At 37.0% G+C, this 11501-nt stretch overlaps 1 protein-coding gene across 4 annotated transcripts in view; it reads right to left on the bottom strand.

Annotated features, from left to right (window-relative positions):
• LOC106870177 (oxygen-dependent coproporphyrinogen-III oxidase) overlaps window positions 1-11501 on the bottom strand; it is a 360259-nt gene that overhangs the window by 36869 nt on the left and 311889 nt on the right. The window lies entirely within an intron of this gene.

Below are 11501 nucleotides of genomic sequence, written 5' to 3'. Positions count from 1 at the left end.
AAAAAAAAACTTTTTTGCTAGTAGAAGTGATAGCAACAATGACAACTACAAACTACTTTAGTCATTAATAACAATTATTTACACCATTTATAACCATCATAGGTTATTATTCTAACAACCATTAATACTAACTACTATAACCAATGTGAAGGCATGTGGCTAAGTGGTTAGGGTGTTGGACTTATGGCTGTAAGATTGTGGTTTCGATTCCTGGATTGGGTGACATGTATTCTTGAGTAAAACATTTCATTGCATGGGAACCAGGAAACCAGCCTTATGATTCTATGTTACTCAGGGAGGATCTTTATTTTTTTTTTTTTAGGGAGTCTTTATGAAGTCACATGAGCTGCTAGAAATAGAAATCAAATCCTCATCAAACTGGACTTCACTATCTTGCAAAAAAGTTATGTAGCCATAGATACTCTGAAAAATAGAGGGTCATGCCTGAAGTGTCTTTGACCATAAGAATACTCAAGCAGGACTTACCTGGGGTTAACAACAACAACAACCATAACCTCCAGTACAAACTACTATTAATCATCAATACCAACTATTCTAGTTACCAATAATATTTTGGCTACCAATACTAAATATTGTAGCCATAGATACAAGCTATTATAACCAGAAATACTAACTACTATAACCACTTGATACCAACTACTACAGGCATAGCCATCAATACTAACTACCATACAATCAATACAACTACCAATACCAACCTCTATAACAATCAATACTATTATAACCACTAGTATCATTATAACTAATATATAAGTACTACAGTTATCTCTAGTACAATAACCACCAGTACTACTAATCATCAATATTAATTATAAGCACCAAAACTGACTATTACTGTAATCAATACAGCTATAACCATCAATACTAACTATTATAACTAGCCATATTAACTACAATAGCCACCAATACTATCATAATCATCAATATATACTTCGTTCTTGGATTTGGTTTGCAAGATTCTTTATGTGAATTCGTGTGTTGAAATATATTTTGTTGTGTCTGGAGAGAGTCATTCTCTTTTAGTGCCTTATCATTTAACACACTCACCGGTAACGTTTCCACTCATTTACTTATTTATTTTCCCTGAAATTTTCATCGTCCTGCAACCTTTCCAAAAGTCATGGAAATCAAACTGGTGTGTAAAATAATAAGGCACTAAAAGAGAATGACTCTCCCCAGACACACCAATATATAGCTATCAAAGCAAACTACTATAGACAACAAGACAATTATAACAACCAATATGAATTGCTATAACCATCAATACAAATTATTATAACTATCTATACCAAGTACTACACTAATCAATACTAACTACTGTGTACCAATGAAGAAGGGAGGTTCTACCTGGTCATTTGACAAACTAAAAATAACAACTAAATATCTTTCTACTGACTATCTTAAAAAACATTGGATTCTAAGTCTGGGTGGAATGTGGGAAGAACTTGGGTGGTCATGGTTGCGATGCCTTCAATCATAAGTTTTTCCTATCAGAGCTGACTTAGAAATAAATAACAACTGTAGCCAACAGTACTAACTATACTAACTACTAAAGACACCAATACTAACTATTATAGTTACCACTGTCTAATAGAAAATATGTTGTCATACGTGAACATGTTTTATTGTAATTATGTTTTCCAAAGATCAAGGAACCATTCTAGGCTGAGTCACTACTTTTCTTCATTGAGAAGTCACCGCTCTGGTTCTATGGGTATGTGATTAGAATTCCAGGGGAAAGAATCACAAAATAGATTCTTAAAGCTGAGCCAGCTGGCAGGAGAGCTAGGGGTAGACCAAAAACAAGATGGTTGGATGATATCCATAGTTTCAGTTGGTCACACTTGGGAATCCAGCAGGAAAGTGTTATGCAGGTTGTTTCTAATAGGACCTTATGGAAGAGGTGCTTGAGGACTCTACCCTCATGATAAGCAGAAGATGTGGTGGTAGACTACAAGAGTACAACAGGGCGAAAGAATACAACAGGGGTCGCCACCACCCCCTGCTGGAGCCTCGTGGAGCTTTAGGTGTTTTTGTTCAATAAACACACACAACGCCCAGTCTGGGAATCGAAACTGCAATCCTCTGACAGCGAGTCCACTGCCCTAACCACTGGGCCATTGCGCCTCTACAGACTACCAATGAGATGGTTAGATAATATCCATAGTCTTATATGGCCACATTTTGGAATTCAGCAGGAAAATATCATGACGTTTGCTTCTAAGAAGATCCTACGGAGGAGATGCTTGAGGACTCTGCTTTCATGACCAGCAGGAGATGTGGGGGTAGATTAAGAATGAGATAGTTGGATAATATCCGTTGTCTTATTTGGTCACATTTGGGAATTCACCAGGAAAGTATTATGATAGTTGCTTCTGATAAAACCATATGGAGGGGGTGCTTGAGGACTCTACCCTCAACAACCAGCAGGAGATGTGGCGGTGGGCCAAGAATGTGTTGGTTAGATAATATCCATAATCTCAGTTAGGTCATATATGGGAATTCTGTAAGAAAGAATTATGACAGTTGCTTCTGATAGAACCCTTTGCAGGAGGTACCTGAGGACTCTATTCCCATGACCTTCCTAAGGACAGTGGTGGGGACTCTATTCCCATGACCTTCCTAAGGACAGTGGTGGAGAAGATGGATGGATGGACGTTATTGATTCCGTTTATGTTTGTTAAATAACCCAAAGAAGATCCAATCAAAAGTTTGGCCAGGTGCTTATTATATGAACAACTGCTTAAAAGCAAAATTAAAAAATGGAAATTTTACTTTGTATGATCACTGAAAAAAAACGTCTGGAATTTCTAGATTCAGAGAGTTCTGAGATAATGCAGCTGAGACTAAAACGAGCGACCAATCAATCCAGAAAACAAACTGTATGAAAACAGTGGCACCTCACTTTTTGCTGGTTGTAAATGGTCCTCCTCCTCATCAGCATCATCATCATCATCATTATTATTATTTTAATGTCTACTTTTCAAAGGGATCTGACAAAATTTATTGAGGCAGATTTTCTACAATCGGCTGCCTTTCCTATCCCCAACCTTCAACTGTTGCAAGGTAAGGTAATATTTCTCCATGGCCTAGTACATTCTTGCACAATATTGGAAATGAATGCCATTGCTTGTATGACAATCATTTACAACCATTACGCAATATCAAGACAAGCAGACACAATGCACACACATATGTATGTTTCTATCTATCTCTATTCCCCCTCTCTCTTTACACACACACACACACACATATATATATGACAGACTTCTTTCAGTTTCTGTCTACTAAATCTACTCACAAGGTTTGTGTCACCCTGAGGAGATAAATAAAATAATAATAATAAAAATACCATAACAATTCGTTTTATTTAGTCTCATTCTTTACTCTGTCCATTTTCCTAATTTCTGCAGAAAATTCTAAACAGGATTGATAGTCAATCATTGCAGTTGAGGAGATCAGAAATACAACAGTGTGTACTATAACAAGCTCACAGACTGTTCAAGCACAGTATTATGCCAGTTTTATGGCTATTTTTACTGTGGCCATTGATTCAAAGAATTTCTTTTCTGGTGAAAAACTGCTGTTTTGTGGAATCTAAACTCAGAAACGTCAGTAGATCAAGTTTATTCAGCTTTATGTCAAATATTTTAACCACCCAGTAAAAAAAACCCACAATGGACAAGTGTTCAACGGAGATTAAGGCAGGGCCATTTTAACAATATCATTGGCCTCAGGACAAATCAATACACCAGGCTCTATTGTACTTCTTTATTGACAGCAAACCACAACATAGATCAGGATTGGGCCCCTAGACTCATAAGGCTTCTGGGCAACTGCCAAGTGTGTCCATGCCTTCAGATGGGGCTGCAATGAGGATAGGAAAAGAGCTTACACATCTGGCTTTCAGAAATTACAGAAAAAAAATCATAGTTTCTGATATACAATGTTAATTCATTTCAATTATGAATTAGACGCAGCATTAGTGTAGCAAACGTCATTGATTACACATACACAATGTTTGTGTTCTGCTCTTTTTGCCAGTATGCTGCAATTTAGTGCTGTGGGGATGACTTCTTCAAAGTGCTCGATGTTAATACACCTGAAAGTCATAGACAGGTGAGACAACTTGCCCCAAATCCCATTTAGCTATTTTTATGGCTTATCAACATCATGTACCTGAATTGAACCAGGGGCTGACTGAATCACCAGTCTATGACTAAATACAAAAAGTGTGAAAACCATTTGCTAGCATACCTCAGTGATGCATATGTAAGAATAAATTCAAATATGAATTAGAAGCAGTGCTAGTGTAATAAACATTATTGGCCACACACACTAAATGTATGTGTTAGTTTATTTACATATTTTAATTTGTTTGTTTGCTTTTCATGTTAGCATAGTGTTAGGTGAATATATTACTGAGGTATTATTTCATAGCGAAATACTCTTCCTGTTGCTAAACCTTGCCTGTTTTTATTTTCTTTCAACTAAAGAATTTCTTATTGTACATATCTTTGATAGTGCAAAGTTAGAAAATGATTGGTGACAGGGAAATGACAGTTCACTGCTGGTAGCTTAGTGATTTTTGAAGAACCTCAATTGTAATCCACACACACACACACACACACACATGTATATTTATGGACCAGCTACAATAGTTGAGAGGATTTAAGATTGAATCCACATTTTTGTTGTCAGATTTCTGGTCTTTTGTTTTCTCCTCTCTGCACTTGGAGATTGGTGGGGATGGGTTGAGATCTTCTCTGGTTATTTTAGGTTACCATACTTTATAAATACCTAACAAAGGGTTTAGTTGGTCTCTTTGGTTTATTGCCTTTTGATCAATGAACATCCTGGTATGGAATAGAGAAGAGACGGGCAGCACACTGCTTATGCTCTCTATTTGACAATACAAGTCTCATCTTTTCTCCCTCTCTAGCAGCAGACAATGAAGCTAGCTCCCACATGCAAAGAGTCCATACAACCAGAAAGTATTTTCCTGCAACAAACTAATAACATGTGTAATACACAAACAAACAACGTGACAATGTAGTTTATCTTACATTGTAATGACATTATAAACAGTGGCCATCTTCATAATTAATATTGTTGCTCAATCATTCATTTCTCCAATGCATCATTATCATTCAAACTTCGTTACGTTCAATTTCTCATCCAAATTATGTTATTACACACACACACACACACATATGTAGCTGTGTGGTAAGAAGTTTGCTTTCCAACCACATAGTTTTGGGTTCAGTCCCGCTGTGTGGCACCATGAGCAAGTGTCTTCTACTATAGCTTCAGGCCAACAAAAGACATGTATGTGGATTTAGTAGATGAAGACTGGAAGAAGCCCATTGCATGTGTGTGTGGGTGTTTGGCTCCCACCACTGCTTGACAACCATTGTTGGTCTGTTTACATCCCTACAATGCAACGATTCTGCACATAAGACTGATAGAATAAGTAGTAGACATAAAAACAGAAACAAAAAAGTATTGGGGTCAATTTATTCAACTAAAATTCTTCAAGGTGGTACTCTGGCATGGCTGCAGTCTAATGACTAATGCATGTAAAAGATAACAGATAAATACACACACACACATGATAGGCTTTGCACAGATTCTATTTATTCAAAAGGGCATCCAGCTGTAAAATCCTTGCCAAAACTGACCTTGCCTGTGCTTGTGCCACAAAAAAAAAAAAAAGCACTAAGTCCACTCTGCTGAGTGGTTAGTGTTAGGAAGGGCATCCAGCAGTGAAAATCCTGCCAAAAAAAGTCACAAAAGTGTGGTGCAGGCTTCAGCCTAGCTGGCTATTGTGAAACCATCTCACCCATGGAAGACGGATGTTAAATGATGATGATGAAGATGATGATGATAAAGGAGTGAACAGACATCTGTGCATGCAAACATGACAAAGAGTTCTCAATGCAAAAAGTAGAGTGAGTAACAATATTTAATTGAAGCTGAAATTTATCTCAGTTCATCTAATAATAATGGGCTAATTGGAACCCTGTCAGTTATGACAAGGAGGGTTCCAGTTGATCCAATCAATAGAACACCCTGCTCATGAAATTGATGTGCAAGTAGCTGAACACTCCACAGACACGTGTAACCTTAAGGTAGTTCTCAGGGAGATTCAGCATGACACAGGATGTGACAGGGCTGGCCCTTTGAAATACAGGTACAACTTGTTTTTGCTAGCTGAGTGGACTGGAGTAACATGAAGCAAAATGTCTTGCTCAAGGACACACCACAACACTGGGAATCAAACTTACAGTCTTACAATCATGAGCCGAATACTCTAACCACTAAGCCATGTGCCTTTATAATGTGCTAACAACGAACACATGTGATTAGACATAGGTGTTTTCAGGTAGATGTTAAATAACGATGATGGTGGTTTCAAAATAAATTCGTAATTTGATTGGTTGATGGGACTCAATAGAACTATCAGTGATGCTTACATGTGATTACAGTGGAAATGAGAAATATGTGTCTGTTTGCATGTGTGAGAATATGTGTATGCATCTGTGCGTGTGTAATTGAAAAATGAAGTAAAAGAAAGAAAAGTAAAAATGAAAGAGAAAATAGAGAAATAAAAATGGTAAAATGGCTCTTTTATATAATATGCTATTTTTAAAGAAAACTTACAGAATGGTATATTTAAAAGTGAGTTAGAAGTAGAAAAGAAGAGAGGAAAGAGAAATAAAGTTTTAGAACAATTATATAAGATCTTGATGGAGAAAAGCTATGTAAATGATAATTGTTAAATTATAAATATAAAATTAAATAGAGATATTATTAACATGTAAATATTTGGTGAATGAAACATAGGAATTAACTCTAATGGATACTAGCAAATAATTAATAATATATGATTTGAGGTATGTGTAGGGTTGGGGGTAATTCTTTCACAGAAATGATGTTTTGTGTCTGCAAAATGAAATTAATTCAGAATTTCAATTGAGTAAAATTTTCATTATGGAATGAAATAGTCTACTTTTCTGAGATATATAAATTACAAAAAATTAGTGTTTCAGTTATAGATATTTACACGGTCCCCAATTTTCCATTTGATATCAAAATTGTTCTTGAATTCCCAAATATATATTGACAAAGTGGTGTCTGCTCCTCTGATAAGAGTTCTGAAAGCATTCATAAGTTGGTCAAACTTCAACTAGAATATTTGCTTTATTTATGGGAGACACTGTTGCGCAATAACCAAGATTATTAAGAATTTACCATTTCAAGAATATGCATCAGGATTTATACACCCTATTACTCTATTATTTGTTTCAGTCATTTGACTGTGGCCATGCTGGAGCACCGCCTTTAGTCAAGCAAATTGACCCCAGAGCTTATTCTTTGTAAGCCTAGTATTTATTCTATTGATCTTTTTTTGCTGAACCGCTAAGTTACGGGGATGTAAACACACCAGCATCGGTTGTCAAGCGATGTTGCAGGGGACAAACACAGACACACAAATCTATACACACATATACATATATACACATATATGACGGGCTTCTAGTTTCCGTCTACCAAATCCACTCACAAGGCTTTGGTCGGCCCAAGGCTATAATAGAAGATACTTGCCCAAGGTGCCACACAGTGGGACTGAACCCGGGACCATGTGGTTGGTAAGCAAGCTACTTACCACACAACCACTCCTGATAATACATTTGAATGAAATTAGAGGTAACTGAATGTTTGAGTATATTTTCCCCTATATTTATGAAGATGCAGGTTGATGGTTTGAATTCTTGCCTATATTTTGTAATATTTGATTTTGTTTCCTATAAATATGATGTTGGCAAATAAACTGCAAATTTCTTTGCAAATATTTCAAAACTTTTTATAGGTGGAAGCATGACTGTGTAATAAGAAGCTTTCTTATCAACAACATAGTTTCAGGTGCAGTCGTACTGTGTGGCTTCCTTGGGCAAGTGTCTTCTACTATAGCTCCAGGTCAACCAAAGCCTTGTGAGTAGATTTGAAAAAAGCTGTCACATACATATGTAAGTATATATATGTGTATATAAAAGTATATATATGTATACGAGAGGGTACTGAAAAGTTCCTGGCTTTAAAAGTAATGTGAAAGGCCTGGCTGGAAGCTCAACCATCTGAGATTTTTACAGGGCTTAGAAAAACTGAAGGACCACTGTAGTGTGTGAATCTCAGGTGGTAATATATCAGATAAAATCATAATTAACTGATCCTCTTGTATTTTCTTTTACCCAAAGCCAGGAACTTTACAATACATGTTTGTTCATGTTCCTGTAACTTAGTGGTTTGGCATAAAAAGACCGATAAAATTAATACCAGGCTTAAAAAAGCAAAAGAGAATAAGTACTGGGATTAAATTGTTTGACTAATTCCTCCAAGGAGGTGCTCCAGTATGTCTATAGTCCAATGAATGAAACAAATAAAAGATGAAAGAAAGAAATATAATTTCAGCGATAACATGAATTATGTGTACATATTTTAAAGTGTTATATAATGACTGACCAACTGAGAAATGTTCAGAGATATAACAGTGAAGTTTCAGCTATAATTAAGTCACCATCATTGTTTTACATTCACTTACCATACTGGCATGGGTTGGAGGAGTCATTATATTCTAAGTCAATTCTTATTGGGAGTCATTGCTCCCATACACTGATGCTTGAACATGTTATTTGGCTTGCTTTCTTCATACACCTCAACTATTTCACAGAATGTACTAGAAGAGAAGTTGAATAGTTCTTGGCAACACCTGAACTAGACCTTATATTACCTCTGCTCATTAACTGAATACAGTGTGAACAGTAGGAAGGCTGCCTGTATACAGTAAATGCCAAGAGTAGTTAATCTTAACTACTCTTTATTTTTGCTTGACAGGGTGCAAAATATAGCTTCTAAATCAAACCCTTGCGTCAGGGTACATTTTACCAGTCGGGTAAATGGATCTTCTGTAGCTCTGTGTATCACCAGTTGGTACCATCATTTGTTATCTTCCCCATGAAGAGTAGCAGCTTCAGATCAGCCTACAACACTTCCTCCAAAGTCTTCCCTGGTCTTTCCCCTTCCTGAAGGTTTCATTAACTTGGAGGGCTCAGCACTTCTGCATACATTAGTCATCCTTCTTGATTATCACATGCCCATACTAGTGTAGCTTCCTCATTTGTAAGCAGTACCTAATTCCTTTTATACCTAGATTTTCTCTCACTGCTCATTAATACTTTGGCAAATGTGCTGGTGTATCTGAGGCAACGTGGCATGTGATGAATGGATAGCTTTGTTGCTGGTTGTTTGGTTAAGTTCACATTTGTTAGTGCTTTCAGATCAAAGTTCCTTCATCAAACTAATAACAAAAGCATTAACGAATGTGAACTTAACTGAACAACTAGCAACAAGATTATCTACACATCACATGCCAATTAATACTTTGGCATTCATGCACAGCATGGGACATGTGTTTGAAGAAATGATAATAGATGGAATAGCAAGTTGACAAAGTGGACACAACATCCAGGAAAAAGGAGGGGAAGACCATGGCAGAAGTTGGAATGAAGACTTTGTTAAGTTCTTCAGCACCCAAACATGGATGAGCAAAACATCAAACTGATTGATGGAGAGAACATACTGAGGTATTCGTCCAACAGTGGATTGAACATGTACAAGGATGATGTATGTATATATGTACACTGTACAGCAGTGGTGGTGGAGGAGGAGGAGAAGAAGAATGTATTAATTTAGTGCATTTTCAAAATAGAAAGCCTATTTTTTCTATTATTCTGCCTATGATTCTACATGTCTTGTGTATCCTTATCATAGACTGAGTACAGCAAATGTATTTTGTATATGCTTCTTTTCTGCATAATAAGCATTTCTCTGAAGATACAGACGTCTTATCTTCTATCCTACTTACTAACAACTAACTCTGCTATTTTTGTCTTGAGGCTTCTTGATACAAAGTTTTGCTACCATGCCTAGAATTTCTTCTCCAATTCCATTAAAGATTCAAACTAGGTCATCAGCACATAAGAGTTCTCATCACCAGTCAGTTTTAAACTCAGTGATAGCCTGCAGAGCTATAATGAATAGGAGAGGGCTGACAACTGAGCCTTGATGGACACCCACCTTCACACTAAATTTGTTGTTGAAATCAGTGTTGATTCACTTTACTTATTGGACCGTGGGCAAAGTTTGTACAGAGCTCATGTGCCATTCATCTACATATAGTGTCATTAGTGACTACCTAGCTCATTGCTCTTAGAGAACCTCAACGCTGATGACCATACCTAAACTAGAGAGGAAATTTCAGGTGTGGAAGTAAGGTCTGGAATGTAAAGGTCTTAGAGTTAATTTAGCTAAGACCAAAGTTCTAGTAAGTCGGAAAATAGACAAATCACAAGTTCCTTCAGGTGGATGGCCCAGCATGATACGTAGGAAATGTGTTGGTAACTCCATAGGGTGTACCCAGTACAAGCTATGGACACATAAGAGGTGCAGCAGTATTGTGAGAAGGTTAACAGAGAAAGTAGTCTTTGTGTGTGGCAGATGTGCAGGTACAATAAACATAGTGGCTAGAATAAGAACAGAGTGGGAACAAAAGGCCTCTCTCTCAGAGTGAAAGGCAGATTGTATGATGCTTGTGTACATACAACTATGCTACAAGGGCTATGACTACAGAGGATATGTGAAGGTTTGAAAGAAATGAAATCAGCATACTCCACTGGATGGGTAATGTCAGTGTGCATGTACAACAGAGCGCAAAGGATTTAAGAGAAAAATTGGGTATAAGAGGCTTCAACTGTAGTGTGCAAGACAGAAAACTGTACTGGCATGGTCATGTGATGCATATGGATGAGGACAGCTGCACCAAGAAGTGCTAATCTCTAATTGTGGGAAGGAACCTATGGAATAGGTAGACCCAAGAAGACATGGAATGAAGTGGTGCGAAAGGATCTTCAGACGATGGGCTTCACATAAGAGATGACAATGGATCAAGACTTCTGCTGGTTTGGTGTGCTTGAGAAGACATGTCAAACTAAGTAAAATCATGGCCACCCACTCTCTCTCTCAGTTGATATGTCCTTGTCTTGCAGGCACTGGTATCAAATAAAAAGTACCCATGTTGGTTCCATATTAAAAGCACCTGGTACACTCTGTAAAGTGGTTGGTATTAGGAAGGGTGTCCAGCTGTAGAAACCATGCCCCAAAAAACAGACAATTGGAGCCTGGACATCTCTCTGACTGGCCAGCTCCTGTCAAACCATCCAACCCATGCCAGCATGGAAAATGTATGTTAAATGAATATATATATATATATATATATATATATATATATATATATACATACATATGGTGACATGCAGACTGGCTGCTATAACAACATAGTTGATGCATGTCACCATCATTCCACACACATCTGAGAAATGACCTTTTTCCATCCTTTACTTTTCCACATGTCCTGAAGAAAG

Source organism: Octopus bimaculoides, chromosome 24 (genome assembly GCF_001194135.2).
Source record: "Octopus bimaculoides isolate UCB-OBI-ISO-001 chromosome 24, ASM119413v2, whole genome shotgun sequence".
Taxonomy (NCBI): Eukaryota; Metazoa; Mollusca; class Cephalopoda; order Octopoda; family Octopodidae; genus Octopus; species Octopus bimaculoides.
Note: the sequence above shows the minus strand (reverse complement) of the source record. Positions and strands in the feature narration are given on the sequence as shown.